Source organism: Diceros bicornis, chromosome 9 (assembly GCF_020826845.1).
Source record: "Diceros bicornis minor isolate mBicDic1 chromosome 9, mDicBic1.mat.cur, whole genome shotgun sequence".
NCBI classification, from domain to species: domain Eukaryota; kingdom Metazoa; phylum Chordata; class Mammalia; order Perissodactyla; family Rhinocerotidae; genus Diceros; species Diceros bicornis.
In genome coordinates this window covers 12,621,518-12,644,163 of record NC_080748.1, presented here as the reverse complement: position 1 = coordinate 12,644,163, position 22,646 = coordinate 12,621,518, and the positions used below count along the sequence as shown (strand labels likewise).

Here is a 22,646-nt window from a genome sequence, read left to right as displayed (position 1 = left end):
GTGAGATGATTTCAGGGAGGCGCAAACAATCGTTTTTATTTAGTAGTATGTTAAATTCTAATGCATAGTGGAGGACACATCCAGAGCTCACTGCCCATCAGGCTGTAACCATCAGGGTCTTTGCAGGACACAGATGGCACTCTCACTGGGTAATGAAGCTGAGTTTAATATCTGATTTCAGATCATTTTGGTGGTGCTCCATTTATGAGAGTAATACAAAGTTTTTAAAAATATATTTAAATTATGAAAAGGTGGATTCCTTTAAGGAACAACATTATAAATAACAGTCTACATGCTACACAAATACAGCAAAAACTCTTGAAGGTGGTATGCAAATGGACTGGTTTGGAATGTATTGGATCACCTCGTAATTCCTTCCCAGCACCGGCGTTCTTGATTATTTCGTATATTGTATATAGCCTGTTGGGACCGTTTCCCACAGATGAAAATGTTGTCAAGAAGTGCCTGAAGAGGAAATTCTGTGTAAGTTCAGAGGGGAGAACAAGAGGACAGAGCCGTGTTTAAGCCATGAGTCCCAACTGATAAATGGCAGGTGTGAGCCGTGCCCCGCCCACCTTGCACCCCCCTCCTGGGGTGGGGGGAGAATGGTCCCTGGGTGGGAGCCCTTTGGAGTCATAAACCACTTCCTGCACATTACATTTCCCTAACTCTGTTCATGGGTAGGATTGCAGTGACACAGCCAGCAATTTAGCCCCAGGGGAGCAAATTAAGTCTATCAAAGTACAGAATTCAGAGGCCAAGGCTCGTAAGTGCCTGCTTAATTCCCTTTGGTAATCACTGAGCTGGCACAGGCAGGCTCCTCTCCTGAACCTGGGCTGCTCTCCTGGCCACAGCCAAGGCTCGTTTGTCTTCATAGGCTTCCTCAGAGCTGCCGCACTGTTGGGGACACGTCTGTGGGAAGATAGGGGTGGGCTGACACCTGCCTGCTGGGAATTGTCCCCAGAGCTCATAAATGCCCAGGAGAGTAGCATGAACTCGCCTGTCAGGTGTGCCTTGGCAGACAGAAGCCTGTGACCAAGCCTCGTGAGCATTCCGAACATTCATTCAGTGTGGGAAGCATCCCAACATTTGCATCTTGTGCATTTTTCCTTCCAACTCCCCAAGTTGGGTATGTCTTTCCCCTGCCTCTCTGGTGTTTATTTGCCCTGGTAGTGCCCTGGACGGTCTCAGAAAACACTGTGCTAGTGCTAAGCTTTGTTACATCTTTTATGGCCTGATATTTTACTTTCTTCCGATTCCCTATTAAAGCCATCCCATTTTCTCTGAGATCCTGGACCGTATGCACACGCAGAGTGAGAGGAGTTCCCTCTCCCCTTACCCTGTGTGAGCTAAAATTCAGTATATTATTTAAACCAACAAATGCTGCTTTTTCCTCAATTTTATTATTCTGTGCGCTGTCACCATGAAATATTTAAGCTATGTATTAAACTGGAACTTATGTTCACAGTGTAACAGAACAACAAAAGATGAGGCTGTGCTTCTAGGGAGAATTTTATTAAACAGGAGCTAGTTTCACATTCATGAAACTCTCAAAGCAAAATGACTGTTACATATAATAAATGGCTTGTGCAGATAGACTGGGGATCCTCTTCCCAGCTGCAGCCAGAGCTGCAATTACTGATTTTGGGTAGGAGGTGGTAGAGTTGTGACATGAAGCAGAATTAAAGTATGTGGAGAAAGTGCTGCTTTAGCAACTGAACTCGTATAGAAGGTGTTGGGTCTGCCCAGGCCTGCAGGTTAACAGAAACACCACACTGCGCTTCTTTGTGGACTGGGCGCCTCTTAGCTTTTTTTAAAAAATAATTTTATTGAATATAATTTACATACCATAAAGTTCATCCATTTAAAATATAAATTCAGGGGCCGGCCTGGTGGCGCAAGCGGTTAAGTGTGCACACTCTGCTGCGGCGGCCCAGGGTTCGCCGGTTCGGATCCTGGGCGTGCACTGACACACTGCTTGTCGAGCCATGCTGTGGCGGCATCTGATATAAAGTAGAGGAAGATGGGCACGGATGTTAGCCCAGGGCCAGTCTTCCTCAGCAAAAAAAAAGGAGAAGGATTGGCAGATGTTAGCTCAGGGCCTATCTTCCTCACACACAAAAAAATTAAAATATAAATTCAGTAGTTTTTTTTTTTTTTGTGAGGAGGACCAGCCCTGAGCTAACATCTTTGAATTGTTTGGGTTTACCTACTTTTTGGCTCTTATGAATAATGCTGCTTTGAACATTTATATACAAGTTTTTGTGTGGACAGAGGTTATATGCATCTAGGAGTGGAATTGCTAGGTCATGTGGTAACTCTATGTTTAATTTTTTGAGGAATCTTAGTTTTTTTTTGAATTGTAAGTATTTTCTGTTATATTTTTAAAGTGTACGTTTCAGTGGCATTAAGCACATTCACACTGTTGTGCAGTCATCACCACATTCCTCCTTGTAGGTTTTGATGAAATAATCAACACCATCTCTTGGGCCCCAGAAAGGGGAAGTAACTTTGACTTTGACTTGGCAAAGAGGTGGGTTAATAGTAAGTCAACTCACTACCTTTTGAGAGCTAAAATGGGTGAAGGGTCCTTGGCCCAAAACTATAGGGTCTGTCTCTGCATAGATGCTTCTGCTTTAAAAAATGTTGGTTAAGAGGGGCAGAGTGGGGGTAACTTGAAGAGGCTGCCCAAGAACTGGGAGTAGGGGAAATAGTGAGGTGGGCTACTGCCTGCATTCTGGGGATGGCCCACTGGGCGTGTTGGAGAGACACCGTCCCTCCAGGGCACACTGCACAAGCACAAGAGCCTTATTTTCCCGGTGGATCGACAGATCTAACTGGGCCCTGGCAGGTGGCATAAGGGAATCCTGAGTATAAAGGAGTGTAGATTATATTTACTGAGTCCAGGAAGAGTATACAAGTGTGGGGCCAAAATGTATGTGCGTATCTTTAGCGCTGTAGAGCGAGATGAGATCGTGAGGAAGGTTGGCCTAGACCATGGACAGCAGAGTTGACTTCAGCTCCCTCCGCCTGTCTCACAGCAGCCTGGTCCGCTTGCTCTCCCTCTCCTGGCACCCCTGTGCACTCTTCCACGCCTCCCACTTCCGTGTTGCTCAGCCCTGTCCTCAGAGTGCTTGCCTTCCTCCCTCGGCCTCCCCGAGCCCTCCCCTTGGCCGCCTTCTCCCTGGACCTCTCCTGGGTCTGTTGGCTCTGCCCTGAGATTCCCCCAGGCCTCCTTTCTCTGCTGCTCATTTTGCAGAAAACCCTGCAGTTTGTGTATTGTGTTCATATGTTTCTGAGTAGCTCTCTCACCTTTCCAACAATACAGCACTTCCCCCCTGGCAAAGACTGTATTTTATTAAACTCTGTGGGTTAGGTCACTGGCGGACAGAAACATAGGTGTCCAAATTCAGGGGAGGTGCCACAGTCTGTCCCAGCAGCTCATTAAGGAGATGATTCTTTTAACATATTGACAAACCAGGTAATTAAGAGCTGATTATTCACATGTCAAACAACTCTTCACTTAAAACCGGAGGATTACTTTAAATAGCAGCTCCCCCTGGCTGCATTTATCTATTTGTATAGCTCATTAGCTATTTGGCAGAGAAATTTCAAAATGCCAGCCAGAAGCTAGTGCAGTTGAAGAGCAGATTTATGAAATGAAGAGGAAGTATTTCTGACATTATGTCATTTATTCAGAGAAATCCTCCAAGAGTGCATTTATTTGTGAAAGTCCTTAATATATTTATATGCATAATCTCTATTTTTTTAAGCAATTCTGTGAGCTTCACAGCAGTTTCCTCAGTGGAGAAGTGAAGAAGTAGAGATTCAGAATAATTTGCCCAGGCTCGTTCAGCTAGTCAGTGGTTGAGCAGGGATTGAAACCAAAGTCATCTTCAAAACCTCTGCCTCCTCACTCGGTTGCATCTTACTGTGTTTGCTAAGTGAGAGGATCGTCCTTGTGTCTAATTAAAGGTTTACTGTAATTACACTGTGGCCCATTGCCCTAGGGGACCTATTATACAGCTTAGGTAGAGTTTCAGTAGTATTACAAATAATGGAGCATCAGAGTGGATTTAGGGTTAGACATACCGAGATTTGAGCCAAGGCTCTGCTTTATGCCTACTTCGAACAGCTGCTTTTCCGTATGTGAAAAGGGTGTAATAGCTGTATAAACTTCAAAGGCTCGGTTTGAGCATTAAATGAGATTATATACATACGTGCCTTATGAGAGGGCACTGCTACATAGTAGGTGCTTAATGTAAATGTTAGCCATTATTATTATTATCAGTCAGCCCTGGTTAAGATTCAGCACTCTCACCACATGGCCCGGGTTCATTTCCTGGTCAGGGAACCACACCACTCTTCTGTCTGTTGCTATACTGTGGTGGCTGTTATACTGTGGCGGCTGCATGTTGCTGTGATGCTGAAAGCTCTGCCACCGGTATTTCACATACCAGTAGGGTCACTCTTGGTGGACAGGTTCCAGTGGAGTTTTCAGAGTAGGAAGAAGGACCTGGTCACCTACTTCTGAAAAACTGGCCATCAAAACCCTGCGAATAGCAGCAGACCGTTGTCTGATGTAGCACTGGGAGGTGAGAGGATGGCGCAAGAAGACCAGGCAGGGTTCCACTCTGCTGTACACAGGGTCACTGGCAGTTGGAGTGGACTCCACAGCAACAAAAATTATTATTGTTAGTGGATATATCTGAGTTCAGATGTGTACTTATTTTTGCTGGACCAGAAGTAGAATTCTGAGGATAGCTGGTGAGAGCATTTAAAGTGTAGGGAGGGAAATGACAGAATGGAAAATCAATATATTCTTCCGTCCCTCCCCGTCCTCCAGCACTTCTCCTCCCTTCCTCTTTCTCCCCATTATTTTCCTGCACGAATCATTTTTTCCTTTTACGGTCTGAGAGGATTTCTGTTTTAGGTCCAACTCTTAGAACTTAATGATTTCGTTGTTCAAATTCTCAGGCGTTAAAAAATAAAGAGGTTCACGGCTCACTGGCAGGCAGAGCATTTCTGGGAAAGAAGCTACCATCCTCATATGCTGAACACCGCCTCATCTTTGTGCTCTCTCAGAACCACACGGCGGAGATGTCCTTCCTAATTAAACACTGAAACAGTGCATTTTGCATAACAAGAGGACTTTTCTGTAAAGTGGCGATGGATCCTTAATATCAGTGGAAATATTTACCTTCTCTGATGTTCTGCCCCTCATCTGTGAAATGGGGATAGGTGTCCTCCCGGTGGCAGGTGGCATCGTGAGCAGTAACTGGTGGGCACACAGTAGGTGCTCAGCACTGTTCCCTCTCTGGAAGTCCCACATGGCAGGCCTGTCTCTTCACACTTTTGATCTTCTCTGCATGATACTTACCGAGTGAATGTGTCTCCAGCAGTTCTACAAGGTATCCGATTCACTCTTACAAGTGAGAACCTGGATTAATAAGTGAAGCTTGTCTTAGCCCGCACTACATTTTTTAGTCTTTAACTTTTTTCCTTCATCTACTTGCCTCTTAGTTATTCTTAGTCCTGGTTTGGGGACGTCCAGGTTCTCCAGGGATGTGACAAGGTTTTGCTTTCTCGTGAATACGTGCTCATTTGCAGACATTATTTGTAGGTTTTTTAAAAAAATAGTAAAATATTATTTAAAAATAATTTTTAAACCAGTTCACTTAAAAAAAAATATCTGTAAAACACTTTGCAGCCCACAGTTCACACAGAAAGACAGGTTTTCCCCACCTCGGTGCTATCAGTAATTCTTTGTTGTAGGGGACCGTTCTGTGCGTTGTAGGATGGTCAGCAGCATCGCCAGCGTCTACCCGCTGGATGCCAACACCACCGTTCCTCAATCGGGACAACCAAAAATGTCTTCAGACACTGCCGAATGTCTCATTGGGGCAAAATCAGCCCCAGTTGAGAACCGCTGCCCTGCACCCTCTGACTCAGCACCCCCAGCCTTTCTCGCTGCCCACTCCTCTTTGAGCCGTCACCAGGAGATTGAGGCCGATGAGGAAGAATCACCTTCACTGGGCTGTTGCAGTGCACAGCAAAGAAGGATTTTGTAGCCTTTTCCTGGAATATTTTGCATAACAAAGGAAGGCTGAATCATCAAATTGTGAGCCTAGTGGTCGTTTCTTTGGTGCAGATTGAGCTGGTGGAGTAGTGGTAATTATTAAAGGGATTGGGGTAGGATAAATATCTTGCTATTATTTCCCTGACCACATTTCCTTTAGAGTTTGTGATTTTTCTCCCCCGGTAAGCATTGTGGAACCACAAGTGTTTGTACAGATTGTGTGGTCTTTCAAACTGCGTTTATGTTTAAATGCTGTTGCTGCCTTAGGGAGTGGACAGAAACTGGTGTAGGTCCCAGTGAAAGGTAGAGTCAGAGTGGACATTGGAAATTGGAAGAGGTGACGTGTTCACATTCTCAAGTGGACACTGGAATCCATTCCTCGAGTTGGCCTGGGGAACCGTTGAGTTAACAGCTGTAAAACCCACTGTTTTACATCAGGTAAGAGACAATCCGTTTTCATTGAGAAAGTGGTAAGCGAGAATATGTCGTGCTGTCACAGAGCTGTGGAAGTCAGGACGTGTGGGTGAGGTGGAAGTGGAGGGGAACATGATAGGTAAAAGTATTTTGGTTTCTGGTACATCCCAGTCTGCCCTTTGTGAGTATATTATTTCAGTTAACAAGAGTCTAGTCACTTTTGGATAAGTCCAAGATGCAGAGTTTCAGGACTGGAAGGCTAAAGGACAGAGGGGATCCCTCTCAAGTTCCTGTGGTCCTGAAAACCATTTTGGAGTGGCCAGCTCTTAGCGTGTTGCAAGTGCAGCTGCTGTGGTGGTCAGTTCTTGCTGCAGCCCCCACGGCGTCCATACTGCAGGCTCGTAACAGATAGAGGGGCAGAAAGTGCGAGAGTCTCTGAGGACAGTTTTGGATCCTTTGGTGATGTCTGCAGGCCTGCCCTCATGGTTCTGGGGACATTCAGTGCTCTTTTCTTTACTTCAGGTTTTGATTCCGTAATCCATCTCCTTCCTTTAACAGGGAGGTTACCTCAGTTAACTTGTTTGCAGTGCTGTTCAGCCTCTTACCCTGTGCTTCCTTTTAACAAACAAAAATCTTGTGCTGAAATTTCAAAATTATTCAATGCCAAAGAAAAAAATTAATTATGATTTGCTTTTTAAAACTACAGATGCTGTCCTTCCAGGATTCTGACACCCCCACTTATCCCCTTGGGAGCTGCTTTGGCTGTTCCATAGGAACTCGGCCGGCCATCCCGCAGGAGCTCTGTTCTTGCCAGAGTTCTTGTTTGGAGTCAGTAGACCTAACAGAAATCCCTTAACTGCTTTGCACTGCGCTCCCTGTAGCTTCTTTCCTTACAGTACCCCTCCCTAATTTCTGACTTTCTCGTGGGATGGAGCCCTTTCTTGTGTAGTTGGGGCTCATCTTATTTCTAATTATTTCATGGAATTGCTGTAGGAGATCAGAAGTGTGCTACCTCCAGTTAATATTTCATCTGTTCTTATTTTTTGAAGATGTGTTCCCAATGGTCTAGTTAGTTCACTGCTGCATCCCTGGTTTCTAGAACTGTATCTGGCACTCAAGACATTTGTGGAATGAAGAACGGTATAAAAACTCATTCACAGGCAAAACAGCTACTTAAGTTGCCAAAAAGTTGACATTGTGTTTAACAAAATAAATTGAAAAACATTTTTAGTGGTTCCTGTCAATGTATTTAATGGAAAGATCTGATTCCCTTTGATTTATAAATTTTTCAGTGGAAATATGTTTGCTGATGTTTTCAGGTTATTTTATGTACATATTTTCCATCGGTGTGCCAGGTGTCTCCTATTATACAGAGTCACATGGTGTCGCAGTCACACCTTCACAGACCCCGTGTGCTCCTGGAACCCTGTCATGCGTGGTGCTGGAATGCTGCTTACTATATTTATGAAATAAATGAACTTGAATTCTTTAGGTATGAGGTGTAGGTAGCATTCTCATTACTCTGTTTTTAACAAGTGAATTTTCAAATCTGAAAAAAGCAATAAATTGGTTGGAACATTCTTAGATTAAAGAAAAGCAGTACTAATGAATTTATTTACTATGTGTTCCCAGCCCATTAATCTTGATGAATTCAACCTGGATTAATGTATGGCATGCTTTTCTTTAGGACTTCTAAGTTGAGCATTAACTGCTTTTGTACCATGACAGGAAAATGTGCGTAGAGCCAGAATCACTGTCAGGCTGCTTCATTATGCCTAAAAGAGCAGGAGAGCAGCTTTCCTGATGTGAGCATATGTTAAACTTGGCTGTGTTCACTTCATTGGGCAGCTCTTAAAGCAGCATTTCTTGAGCTGTTTGGTCTCAGAACCCCCTTACACTGTTAAAGACTGGTGAGGACTCCAAGGGGCTTTTGCTTGTGTGGGTTGGATGTATCAATTTTTATCATATTACAAATTAAACTTTAACTTGGAATATTTATGTATTAATCCATCTAAAAATAACAATAAACCATCTTATGTTAACATACATAAAATTTTTATGAAAAATAACTATTTTCCAAAACAAAAAAATTTAATAGGAGTGGTGGTGTTTTACATATTTACAAATCTCCTTAATGTTTAGCTTAATAAAAGGCAACTGGATTCTTATGTCTGCTTATGTGTCATTCAGCTTCGATATGTTGTTTTAGTTCTTTGAAGTATAGAAAGAAAGCCCTCAGATATGTACTTGGAAAAGGGAGGAGTACTTTAGTGGCCGTTTCAGATAATTGTGGATATCCTTTTTTGATACTACACAAAAACTCACAGGCGGCAGTGTGTCCCCCTGTGGGATCTGAAACCATATCAATGAGGTTTTTGTGCTCTAAGATGCATGGGTCTGTTTTGTGCTTTGAGTCAGTCTTTTACCCATGTATGATTCTGTCTCTCTGCATTACTGTCTTATTGAATTATGCAAATGTTGACACATTTCAACATGCAATATTTTTTTAAAAATCACATTTGTTAATATTACCACCACCATTACCAGAAGACTCTAAGTTTTGGGAAGCTGTTGAGATTTTGGTAACGGACACAAGTTTTCCCACATTCTAATTTTTTTGCTTGAAAGCTCAAATTTTATCATTGGCAGCAAACTTTGTCAGTTGTTTTCTTTCTAGATTCTGCTCTTTTTATTCCAGAGTTTTCTTCCTAAGATACAGATCCTATCATGGCTCCTGGCTGTCTCTCCCTTCCCCCGAGAAGAAAGCGCAGTTTTTTTGGCTTGGCCACAAGGACTTCGATGGCTTTAATGCCTTTGCCCCCACTCCCCAGCACTCTGACAGTTTCCAGCCTTGTTTCAGGCCTCTCATTTTTTTTTTTCTTTTCTTTAGTGGCTTAAAACAGCACAAATTATCTTGCAGTTCGGGAGGTCAGAATTCTAAATAGGCCTCACTGTGCTCAAATCAAGGTGTTGGCGGGGATGTGTTCCTTTCTCAAGGCTCTTGAGAGAGCCTCCGTTTCCTTGGTTTTCCCAGCTTCTGGAGGCTACCTGTACTCCTTGGCTTGTGGTCCCCGACCACAGTGATAAAGCCAGCAGTGGCTGAGGGAGTCTTTCTCACATTGTATCCCTCTGACACTGACTCTCTACTCCTTCTTCCTTCCTTTAAGGACCCTGGTGATTACACTGTGCCCACCTCAGAAAGTCTTCCTGTCTCGAGGTCAGCTGGTTAGACCTTCATTCCTTCTGCAACATTAATTCCTCCGTGTTATGTAACCTAACGTATTCACAGGTTTCTGGAGTTAGGATTTGGACCTTTTTTGCGGGGGGGGGGGGTGTGGTTATTATTCGGGCTGTCACACTTAAGCCTCTGTATTTTTACGTTCAGTTCACATTCTCTGGAACACTTCCTGCCCCCCGCCCCATATATGTTGGGTAAACTTGTCCTGTAAACATCCCCTCATTGCAAAAGGCTTTCCTGAAGTCTCCAGGTGGGGTCAACGACTTTCTCTGCCAAGACAGAGCCTCACGTATGGGTCACCACCTTGGCGCCGTCTCACAGTCAGGTGTCTGTATGTCTGTCTCCCCATTGGACTGTGAACCTGAGCCTTACTCATCTTCGTTTCTCTCAGTGCCCTTGGGGTACTTGGCACATGATAGAGAAAGAGCAATATGTTGACAATTTTGGACATTTGATTATGGGCTGTGCTTTAGATGCTGTTGAAGGAATGTTCAGTTTCTTTGCTGTGATAATGGCATTGCTGTTATATAGGAGAGCGGCATTCTTGGGAGTTACTTACCAAAATACTTAGAGGTCAAGTGTCACAATAGCTATAGCTCGCTATCAAATGGTTCGTGGGAAAAGGGTATATTTATATAAAGAAAGATAAAGCAAATGTATTAAATATGGCAAAATGTTAAATATTGGTAATTGTAGATGAAGAGTATGTAAATATTCATTTAACTTTTCTGTGGATTTGGACGTTTTCAACATATAAATTGGAAAAGAATGAAACATTTATGTAGAATGATTGTATGAATGGTTGGTTGGGATGGAGTAGGATTCTAATTTTTGGAAATCTGGTTTGCTGCTATTCAAGATATTAAAACTGTAGCTGTTGATTAGCATCTTCATGTGCATTTTCGGCATAATGATAATCCTCCCTACATTCACATTAGATGCAAATCATATTCAGGAAGCTTAATTAAACCTCTCCAGCTCCTGGGTGAGTGCATGAGTATCTGCAAAGTAGAAATGGTAAGATTGAGAAAACAAAGGACTTTATCTGCTACTCGTCTGGGGGTTCTTCCTCAGCGAAGAGTGACCATTGCTGCATTCAGACAGTGGCCGCTCCAGTCACTAGATTCCGTTCCTTCTGGGGCTGCAGGCCACTCTACCAGGCACGTCATGACAGTGCACGTCCTTCATTTAGAGCAATCTGTGGCCCATTCCGAAGTCTTCAGGGCAGGTGTGTGTCAGCTGGTGCAGGAGCGCTCCACTGTGAAACGACCGATTCCGCGGTTTGGAGTCCAACTTTACTGAAGGAACCAGCTAAGGCGTTCTGCCCCTGCCGACCTCAGTTCTCAGTGCCAGGGTCAGGAGAGGATTCGCTTCGCTTTGGGCCTCCAGCAAGGCCTCAGAGCTCTCGCTTCTCCACCTCTGTCCCCTAGATTTGTGGCAGTAGCCCGTCTGGGCAATGCTTTTATATCATCCATATTTGAAATATGGTCTTCCATTTGTAGGGGTGATGGGGTAGAACCTCTGGTTTGGAGGCCATCTAGCCTGGTTTCCCATCTTCTCCCCTGCCACGTGGTGCTTTGCCCATTCCTGCTCGGTCCCCACGGTGGAATCCTCGCCTCCCCTGCCGTTCATCTCATCCTCAGTTGGTGTTACTGGTGAGATGTCCTTCCTGATGCTAAGCTGAGCGGAATCGTTACTTCCTCTAACAGCCACAGACTTGGAGGTTCTGGGGCCAAAACAGATGGATTCTAACATCTCTTCCTTGCCTTTCAGGAGCTTGAAGCCCCCACCTCATCTCTCCTGAGACGTCTCTGCTCCAAGACCCAAGTGATCTTTGGTGACAAAGTGACGAATCCTCACATCATATTTCAGGTACAATCTGCCTATCAGCTCCAGAGCAGCATGATCTTCTCTTTTGTGCTAGATTATGTTTTTCATTTAGATCTTTAGTAAGTTGTTGACTTTTTAAGTTACCTGACAACTAAAACCCTAAGTTGTCATCTTTTTGGAATTTATAACTGTTGAGCTTTTTCAGACTCCAGCTCTTCAGTCCCCATCGACCCGTCAGAAAACAGGTTTGCCTTTTCACTTCAGTGGGTTTATTAAATTCCTACATTTCCTTCAAACAGAACTCTTAACATCCTGCAGATGGCAAAGCCTTCCACACAAAGCAGGCCACGCTGTGGAGAAAGGGTCTGCCTGATGCCTTCTCCCTCACTCCTGGGGCAGACGCCCGGATGCCGTGTGGGCTGCAGCACCTGGAGAGACCTGTGCTCTGTACAGCGGCTTCTGGCTCATCTGTGATGGTGTGTCTGCAGGGGAGTGATGCACTGAGCTGCATTTCTGCCTTTGATTCTTGGCGCCTTTGCATTTCTCAGGGTCAGGGGCTGGCTTCGATTTCTTTCCTGCTCCAAACTTTTTGTCTTGCTCCTGTTCTTCTCACTCTTCTACTTTTCACTCTTTTACTTAAGAATTCTCCTGAAGCTTGCTGTTAGGTTTAGATCCTGTAGCAATCTGCTGTAGGTCAGTGTATTTCAGGCTGGTCCTGTGGCCCCAGAGTCCTGAGGGGGCACAGGAGCCAGATGGGCAGGACAGAGGAATGTCAAGGCTAGCCAGCGGAACTTGGTGTCCCCCTCCCACCCCCCACCCCTTTAAATATGAGTCGCTTCAGTTTTGTCTGATTCTTATATTTGAGTCTGGTGTAGGGTGTAGTTGGGGAAAAAAGAGTTCTATTATTCATATACTTGAAAGCTATCACTCCAGTTCTTTTTCACTTAAAAAATAGGTTCACTGAGTGTGGAGACTTCACCGTGTTTGTCACTATTTTATTCATCACAGAGTTTTTTCAAGTGTGTGTGTGTGTATGTTCGTAGAAGAACCTCACCTGACTTTCCTCCATGCCTCTCACATTTCTTGCAGTCCTTTGGGCCATTCATATTCTTAATTCCGAGTATAGAGCTATATTAAGAGTGCACGCATAATCAGGATCAGCAGCCCATGCCGAGTCCTTCATCAGAAGGACTTTGTGGAGGAGATAGCCAGTAACCTTTGCCATGTGTAAGCATCTTTGAGCAGGCTGCCTTGCAATCTGAAGGAGGAAGGAGGGGCTCCCCAGAGCTCCTGGTTCCTGGGGAGGTTTACAGCTATAAGTAAGTACCTTGTTTATGAGACTGTTGCAGCCTTATAAATGTCAGAATCAAAGATGCAGAGTCACCAGGTGCACTTTCCCAAAGACAGTCAATAAAATTAGATTCTTGCCAGCAAGGAAGTGGGAGGATATCCCATGTGGTGCCAGAAGCCACTGTAAGCCTTGAATATCCTTTCTTTGCTCCATTCGGCACTTATTTGCTAAAAGTGCTTGAATTAGAGTGAGCTCATTGTGCGTTCTTCCTCCTCTTGCTGCGATGGTCGGATGTGTCTCTGCTGTCTTAACACCCTGTCTCAGAACCTCTTCGTCTGTTACTAATGCGGGGGCTCGTGGAGGGTGAGTGTTCACGTCTGAGAGAAGAGGCTGAATCAGACTGTTCCGTTTCTTGGGCCGGCATTGCTGTGACAGAACGTGTGGGGAAGCCCTCCATGCTTCTTAGGTCCTCGAGCACATGTCCTGAACCATGTCCAAATCAGGGGAATTGACCACCCACCGGACACCACTGGGACCTCACTCTTTCTTGGATGAAGAGATAGAGACCAGGTGCCAAATGGTGACAGAGATGGCACATCTCCTGGAGGCATTTTGGTCTCTGCCACACTTGTTTGTGTTCTTTGGTTTATCATATTCTGTCTTCTCCACTAAGAGGGCAGGGAGCTTGGTGTCATTCCCTGCTGTTTCCTCAGCACCTGGAAGTGGGGAGGTGTATAGTAGGGGTGAAGTAAATACCTGTTGAATGGATGGATGGTTGCTTCAGTCTTCCTTTCCAGACTGTGAGGACTCTTGAGAGCAGAGACAGTGTAGATCCTGTAACTCCTAGAAGAGTGGCATAGGATAGACACACAACTTATAAAAAATGAAATAATAGCCATTTAATGTATGCCGTTCTTCCAGAAGGAGGAAATTACTTCCAAATCATCAGCCTTAATGAAGAAAAAATAGTTTCAGGTGAAGTAAAGGTTAACTCCACCATTGACACAGAGAAAATTAAATAAATGTGGGGGCTCTGGTTTTTAGCTCCTTGAATGTTTAAAGAGAGAATGATGCAGATTCGCGTATTATCTCATGACTGTTTGGACTATGGATTAGTGGCTGTGTAACAAACCACCACAGACTTAGCAGCTTAAAATAACACACCTCTGTTTTCTCAGTTTCTGTGGTCAGCAGTCTGCATGCTTAGCTGGGTGCAGTGCTCACAAGGCTGCAGTCATGGTGTTGACCGGGGCTTGGTTCTCATCTGGCGGCTCAACTGGGGTAGAATCCACTTCCAAGCTCCCTCGGGTTGTGGGCTTGGAATCCATTTCCTCCTGGTTGTAGGATTTAGGGATCCGGCCTCTTGCTGGCTGGCCTGGAGGCCACATTCATTGCCATGTGGGTTTTCCCAACATGGCCACTTACTTCATCAAGCCGGCAAGGAGAGTCTGCTCACAAGATGGAGCCTTATATAACATAATGTACTCCCGGGTGTGACATCCATCACCTTTGCCATATTCTGTTGATTAGAAACAAGTCCCAGTTCCTATCCACACTCAAGGGGCACCAGGAGGTGGGGGATCATGGGGCCACTGTAGAGGTTGTCCATCACAGATCATCTTGCCTTGCTCCCTGAGAGGAGGGATTGAAAAGTGGTTCCTGTCTGCTATCCATTTTTTTGAAAAATTATTTTGTTCCTTTCTTTTTTCCATAATGATCCATGATTTTAAATCTATTAAAGGCTTACCCTGTAGACTTACATGGTCCATTTATCCTCCTAAGTAACATGGATGTCCTCGTGCCCTCACTGATGCTGCTGGGCGGTGGACAGCTCCAGAGTGCTCAGTTCTGCTTTAGGAGAGTTTTGGGTAAAATTGCTTTTTGTGAGCTGCCTTATAACCCGATTGCGGTTTTGTTGCATTGTTCATATAGGAAAATGTGATCCTGAGTCTCACCTGACTGACCATCACTGAACTTCTAGAGGAAAGATGTCCTCACAGTAGGTTTTTCTGTGGCAGTGGGGCAATGGAGAGAGTATTATTTGGGGCATAAATGGCATTGTATATTTTCAGCCCTTAAGAGTTCCTTAAAAACAATAGCAGTAGTCTGTGCTGTGTCTCCTCATTCTCTGAAGATATGGTGTCTGATTGTCATAAAGCAGTAACCAAAGGAGGGAGAATTTCAATTAACTGCAGTCTGGATAATTGAACGTTGGCATATTGAGAGGCTCTGGGGTCAAGTTTGGGTAGCACTCTGGAGTGCGTGTAGCTGTGGTTTGCACCATTGCCTTCCATTACGGCAAAGCAGGTGGCACTGCCTGTGATGTATGATGCAAACGTGGTCCATATGATGTGCCGAAAGAGCTCCTTCACGCTGGCACTGCCGTCCAGCTCCCTTGTCTCATGGAAGTAACTACATGTGTCCAACATTCTGGGCTGCTTTGTCCATCTCTGACTTCAGCCTGATGCCCAGGGCAGTCCTCTCCTGGTCTTTGTTCAGTCAAGCATTCTGGTATTTGCAGGCCCTCTCGTAATTGACCATTTGCTTCCGATGCCTCAAAATTATTTCAGTCAAATCAAATCACATTCTCCTCTATAGTAGAGAATGTTCTGTTACCCCTGCTAGGATGTTTCCTCTAAGTGTGTTACGTGTAAAGAAAACCTCATGGTGGAAAAGTACAACAGTAGTTGTTGGACTGGAGACAGGTCAGGTGGTGAACCACGCCAGGAGGCTGTGACGTTTCTTTCAGATTTTAAATGCTTTTCTTTAGGGGTGAGTGTCTGAAATTTTGGCCACCAGTGTAGTATGGTTGCAAATAGGACAGCAAGACCTACCATAAAATGTGGCATTTCCTGCTCAGGGATTTTTCGTGCGTGGCTTGTACCACATAGATAATTCCCATAGTAACTGCGATTGTGTATGTTATGTGTGTCTCAGGGCTTTTTGAGGAAAAAACAGGGACAGGGAACAAAGAGCAGGTAAATATGACAAGTTACGGCATTTGTGTGCAAAGTTGCTTTATTAGTTGGGTTAAAAGATCGTGCACAAAGGTGAACGTATTGATTTGCTACCCCCAAAAAAAGAAGGCTGAGTCACGAGCAGTTGGCAGTCCTGGTGCCAGTCCACCCTCCAGTCTGTCCTTCACAACAAGACCAGATTACTCCTCCCGATATTATTTTGTTGGTGTCCTTCCTTTGCTTATGTAAGTCCCTCACCTGGCCATTCTAGACTCCTACGCGTGCCACCTGCCCTGCCTGCTGCTCCACACACCCGCCCTCTGGCCCCACCTGTTTACTATCTGACGTGCGTCACCTGCAGCTCAGGGGGCCTGTGCTTTATTTCCCTGGTTAGAGTGTAACCTGCTGAGAGGTGAGAGGTGAACCACAGAGTTCACTTGTGTCCCTCAGTGTGTAGCAGAAAAACACGTGTGCCTGCAAGTCTCTCTCTCAGTAGCTAACAGGTTTTGAATGACCTTTGAACCACTCTTGTTTTCTTAAGTCTGTTCTTTGGAACTCACACTGCCTTTTCTGATTTCAGTCTAATTCCCCAAATAATACAGACTCAGGCTCAGAGGAATGTCTAGGGACATGACCAGTGAGAGGTGAGAGTGCGTCTGCCTGTTACAAGTCCTTTACCCTTGGCCATTTTTCTAGGTAAAAAGCTAGGTAAAATTGACAATTTTGGATGGTTCACCCTAATCCTACATAAAAGACTGTTGAACTAATACACAGCCATGGCTTATAGCAGTGCAGGGCTATCCTGGCCTTGGGGGTGTAGGTCGTGGAAAGAGGTTCTTCGTGTTTTGGGTCAGCCCTAGATGAATTCTCTTCTTTCCACATTTACTTTTTGGAAATTTCCGAATGTGCACAAACTTGGAGAGAAAGCATAATAAAACCTCGCGTGCTGTGTCGTCCACGTCTCCTCGTAGACTCTGGATGTGGGCTTAACTTGTCTTTGGACCCTCATGCCTTCCTTTTCCTCCAATCGTTTGTTTGTTGGTTTCATTAAAAGAGGTTTCCTGGGGCCGGCCCGGTGGCGCAAGCGGTTAGGTGCGCGCGCTCTGCTGTGGTGGCCCGGGGTTCACCAGTTCGGATCCCGGGTGCACACCGATGCACCGCTTGTCAAGCCATGGTGTGGTGGCATCCCATATAAAGTGGAGGAAGATGGGCATGGATGTTAGCCCAAGGCCAGTCTTCCTCAGCAAAAAGAGGAGGATTGGCAGATGTTAGCTCAGGGCCGATCTTCCTCACAAAAATAAAGGGGGAAGGGTTTCCTTTCCCTTCATTCAGAAGCAATCCATACTTACTGAAAAAAATGTCAAAATGCAGAAAATGAAAAGCATCCATCATCTCCTGTAGAGACACCACCTTATGCCCCTTCCAGACCCTTCTTTATCTGTACTTATATTTACGTATGTTGTTATTTTTAAGGGGTACTGTGCATGCTTTTCTGACACTTTTCCCCTCACGTTTATCAGGGACATGATACCTCCAACCTAACGTTTATTAACCCACCTGCCCTGGCCAGCTCTTTCCTCCGCACACCATTTCTTTCTGTATGCTCTCTGGAACACGCAACCAAAGCCCCGGTTGGGCCCTGCAGCCCACATTACCTACTTTTCCCAGTCCCAAACAAAGCTTCTATTGCCTCAAAGCCGGTGGGTCTTGGCCAGCGGGCAGAGGGAAGTGGGTGATCACGTTGATTCACTCCACCGTGTGAATAACTAAGTGACTTAATTTGTACAGAGGTATTGGCATTCAAGAAGGGGTTGTCACTTAACCCATGTGAATCTTTTATTTGTAGGATTTCAGACAGGGTGACAAATAAAGTAGGAATTGTCAGGCAGCAGGGAGAATAAGCTTGGTCAAAGTTGAGTCAGTGTGGCACCTGGCGTGGAATAGGACTTCTGGAATTAGATGACCCAGGATAAATCCTGGCTTCCCTACTTACAAGTTAGGTGACTGAGGGCAATATAATCTGCCACCTGAACTCCACTCTTCTTCTTACGAGAGCTCTGGTGAGGGTTAGATGAACTCGTGTATCTGTCTGGCGTGGAGCTGGTGTCATGTGATGCTCATTGTTTCTGGTGGACCCCAGCTCATCGGGAGTCTGTTCTGCAGGTCAGTTCCAGGAGCTGGCCCTGATTGTTCACAGCTTCTTTTCTTTGTCTACTTTTGAGCCAGTGCATTTTCTAGAAATTCCAAGTTTTTTCCCGAAGCCACTTGTGACAGTGGGAAGACTGGGGGAAGGCATTTCCAAGGCTTATGTGTAAACCAGTGAACTGCCTGGGTTTGTTGTGAGTAAACGAATAAACAGAAAAATATCGGTCTGTGGATGTGCAGGGAAAGTTAGATCCGTTTTGCATGGAATCCTCTGCTTTGCTCTAGTTCCAAATTCCAGTGCTCCTTGTGCTTTTTGCAATAGGACATTTCTAGAAGGAGCTAGGGAGAACTCTAATTTACCTTTCGGCATACCTTAGAGGCCTGGAGAATTAAAGAGGTAATGTTCTGGTAGTAAGTCTGAATTCTAATCTTAGGGGAACTTTATTTGAGACGTTTCTTTCCCATTTGAGATTTGAGAGCCAATTCTGTAAGTTTTCAAGGCCCAGATGAAGTGCTCACAGTCCACATGCAGCCTACTCGAGGAACGCTGCCCCTCCTTGGGGCCTGTTCAGTTCTAGTGAATGGACATTGTACTTGAGGCGGTGGCAAGTCTCCCCTGGGACCTGCCTGCAGCGTTTGTAGATCACTCAGCTTCACGTTCCTGTGAACAGATACAGACTGTGAAAGTACGTTTGATGAACAGCGTGCATCAGAGGCACGCTGAGCTCCTGGTAGAAGACGTGGTTTTGTCGTAAGGCACTTCTACACACAGGTGTCTGTCCTGATAAAGCACGGCCCCCCTAGGGATGGGGACACCGTCCAGAGACATAAATACTCCCTAATCACATCCTGCTGGCTTCAGGAGGAAACATTTTTAGATTTTATCTGGTTCTTATAAAGATGTATTTAATAGTTCTTCGACTGGCTTCTTGTTTTGTGTGTAATTCTTTGATTTGGGTAAACAGTATTGAAAAGATGTGAGTATAGTTAAGTAGACGGAATTAACAGTATCTTTGGTGAAGCCTCAATTAATGACAACCCTGGTCATGGGACCCTGAGCTGATTGGGATCATCTGCTTTCTGCTTCTATGAGGCAGATCATCTGACAAACAGATTGCTAATTAAGATTTAAAAGAAAGAAATTAGAATGATGAAGAGTGCCTACTAGTGTGGCAATCATAATGGTTCTTTGCCTTTGAAGAATAGCAAATTTTGCTTTTCAGCATGTTCCCTAATACATTATCCTGTTTGATCCTCACCAGCGCTGCGCAGTGGTTGGACAGTAGTACCATCCCATCTTTCAGATGTGGAAACTGACCCCAAACACTGACTTAAGATAATGAATTTGGGCCTTACAAAAACCCGGGGCAGGGGTTATGACAAATACTCAAGCTGTCCCACAGTGGAGCAGGGAAGACCCTCAGGTAGGGGTGGGGTGGGGATAGAGCACACCCCATGACAGAAGTTCTCTGTGAGGAAAAGTGTGTGGCAACTATTTCAAGGCTTTATAGACAGGACTATGTTGCTTAGGTTAAATTTGAACCCAACTAGCATCTTTTACATTTATATTCATTTTACATTTTACATTCACTTTACATTCGTTTAGAGAAACAGAAATGTGCTCCTTGGTGAATCAAACCATTAACTATTCAGCTAATAAAATCTCCTTTGCTAGAGAAACTCTCATAAGTTGGTGATGGTGATGGTGATGATTCCCTAAGATGAAAGACTTGTCCTGTTAGTGTCCTAAATTTAAGTCAGCTGATAATTACTGAGAGCCCGCTGTGGGTCCTGTCATGTTACGGTCCTGGAAATCCTACTTGGCGCCTCCTGTGTGCTAGGGGCATAGAGGATGATTAGCTCGCAGCCCTTCAGGTGGGACACGTGTGGACACTCAGTCCTGTGATGAGGCTTCACTCCTCTCTGCCAGTTAACTGTGCCATCTGTGCCCCCTTCTTTCGTATACAACCTCCCCAAACCCTGGAGACCCTAATTCAGAGGACACTGCAAGGCTTTGGAGACAGTAAGACTGGTTGGAGCCCCGACTCCATCTTTCGTTGGCTACGTGCCCGTGGGCGAGTTATCTGGGAGAACTTCACAGAAGTTGCTTGATGTGTGGTGAGCCGGGCTTCATTAGTTTTAAAAATCTCCCCACATGATTTTAATGTGCAGCCAGGGTTGAGAATTATGAGTTCTTGTCAGCTGGGTGTCCTTATTTCTAGAACGCAAAGTATTGCCTGCTAGATAAGATGGTATGGAGACTGAATAAAATAATTTATGTAAAGGATCTTTCATTTGGCTTGGTGCCCCAAAATGTTGTTGTTATTAGTTATGACTATTGTTTTCTGCTTTAAAAAGTAACACATCTCATAATACATAATGTGGCAAACATAGAAAAAAAGAAAACAGCCCAGAATCCAAAAGATCACCTCCATTAATGTTTTGGTATTTTACACTCTGCACATGCGTATTCACTGGGATTGTATTACGTACTTGTTCACTTGACGTTTTCCCATGACATTAAAACTGTTGAAAACACTTTACTGTCTACATACTATTTTGGCAACAGATTCGCACTGGAAAGATCTTGCTCCAGTTCTCTAATTCGTACGGCACTGTCAGCTCTCGGCCCTATGGGTTATTTACTTGGGCCTCTGCCAGGTGTGGCCCTGTGGGGTGGCGGCGCTGCTCACGGCCACCGTGGAGCCCCGCAGGCTTCCCTACTCTTTAGTTGCTCCGTGCCTGGGCCAGTGCTGTGCTCACAATCTGCGTCTCCACTTCCATTTGCCTTGCTCCTTGCCATCCCTGCTTGGAACCTCTGTGGGCAGTTGCTCCCCAGCTACCTGACTTCCTCGCCTGAGCCTGGAAGCTGCGCTGCCCAGCTGGGCACATCCCCAGGGCCTCCTCTGGAGCCTCTTCCTCTGAGGTTGGAAGTCAAGGCAGATCAGAACCTCTGGTGGCTGGCTATCTGCAGTTAGCCCTTGTGGAATCAGTGGAAGGGAGGCCACTGGGAGGCAGGGCTCCTGGGACTTGCTGCAATGGCTGAGGTGTGAAGGTCAGCAAGGCCTAGAGGACCGGTGGGCACCTTGAGGTTCAGCCATCACGTTGGCCCTTGTGCCTGCCTGTGCCAGTGAGAAGCCACATTGCCTGTAGGTTGTGGATTTTAGAAAAGCATAAAGTGTCTTTGTAACTGAGGCTTCTAATTAGAAGCAAAGACATGCCCAGGTGGACTAATGGGCTTTAGCCTCTGTCCTCGCTCAGTGAAATTCCACCTTTTTTCCCATGAAAGTAGTGGCCTTTGAGACAGACTGTTAACCTTCTGGTCCTACATCCCTCCTTTGGAGCTCCATCACTGTGCCGGCCTAGCTCCTGGAGCAATTGTGTGTGTTCGCCCTTCCCACCCCAACACTGCTTCCTGGAGTGGGTCTCTGGGTTCGTGCATTTCCCTAAACCCTAGCTATGGCGAGCACAGGGCATCATAGCAGGTGTGAGATCAGTGAATTTGGGTGGAATTTAGTTATATCCTCGGTGTGTTCCTTGATGCCTGGGATCAGACAAATGTAGACCCTGGGAGGCTTTAAAAGAGTCCAGATCCCGGAGTCACATTTCACCCTGGGCGGGTGGATTCCTGCTGCCCAGGGAGGACATGTGCCCGTGAGGTCCTGTTGCCGACTGCAAACCTTGGCCATTGTTTTGTATGCTGCATCATTTTTGAAGCCCCCCCCAACCCCCCTCTCACAAACTTTTGGTTCAATTCTGTCATTTTGTTACCTCCTTTCACAGTGCCATGCCTACTTCTTGGGTCTTCATCTTTAGTGTCTACCAGTCCCGTCTACACTCTGATTTCTTTTTTAATTTAAGTTCTTGCACCTGGGCCTCCTAACATCTGGGAGGAAGTGGATCCAGCTTTGAGAGCACTTCCTTCAACACAGGTTTCTTTTCCTTGCCCTGAGTCTCCTTCTCTCCCACAGTGGCCAGTGTTCTAGAATGCTCTTTTTTTGGACCCCTTCTACCATCTGGTTGAGATGGCTCAGTCATGAGCATTCTCCTCCCTTCCTTGTTAAAGTTGCACAGCTCTAGAGGCCTCCAGGCGCCTCAGGGACAGCCGCCCACAGGCTGCTATGTGGTTGGCCAGCTGTTCATGCTGTCGGGAAGCTGAAGTGACTTAATTGATGATGTATGCCCACCTATTAGTGCTATCCCATTAGGCCAGCACCCGAGCAAAGACCTACTTTCTTTAGCCTGGTGCAAATATAGACCACAGTGTATCTCCTGTTGGAAAGATAGATTTTACTCTGGATGGCTCCCACCAGGTGCCTGGTGAAAGCAGGTCATTTGGGGCCTGGCTGTTCCAAAGACAACTTAAAGGAAAAGCGAAAGTATTGACTTAGTAAAATTTCAATATTAAGATTTTCTCCAAAGGATGGCATTTATGAACTTAGTATATACAACAGCCTACATCTGACCCTTCCCCTCCTTCCTTCAAGCCATTAAGCTGGACTTTTTCAGTGATGGAACTGTCATTAAATTTGCGAGTGAAAAAAAATCATACCATTCACACCTGCCCACCTTTATCAGAAACCTTCAAAACAGCATAGAAAAGCTTTATCTCAGAAATCCTGACCCATTGGATCATGTTACTCTTATCGTTATGTAGTGATTAGTAGAATAAAACTTGGCATTAGAATTTCT

General features: G+C 45.2%; 1 protein-coding gene across 1 annotated transcript in view; it reads left to right on the top strand.

Annotated features, from left to right (window-relative positions):
- The window catches only part of SLC7A1 (solute carrier family 7 member 1), a 75,154-nt gene that overhangs the window by 24,944 nt on the left and 27,564 nt on the right, over window positions 1-22,646 (top strand). Inside the window, exon 2 of the mRNA XM_058547945.1 lies at window positions 11,505-11,603. The gene's annotated coding sequence lies outside the window, so the exon portion shown is untranslated. The remainder of the gene's footprint in view (window positions 1-11,504; window positions 11,604-22,646) is intronic.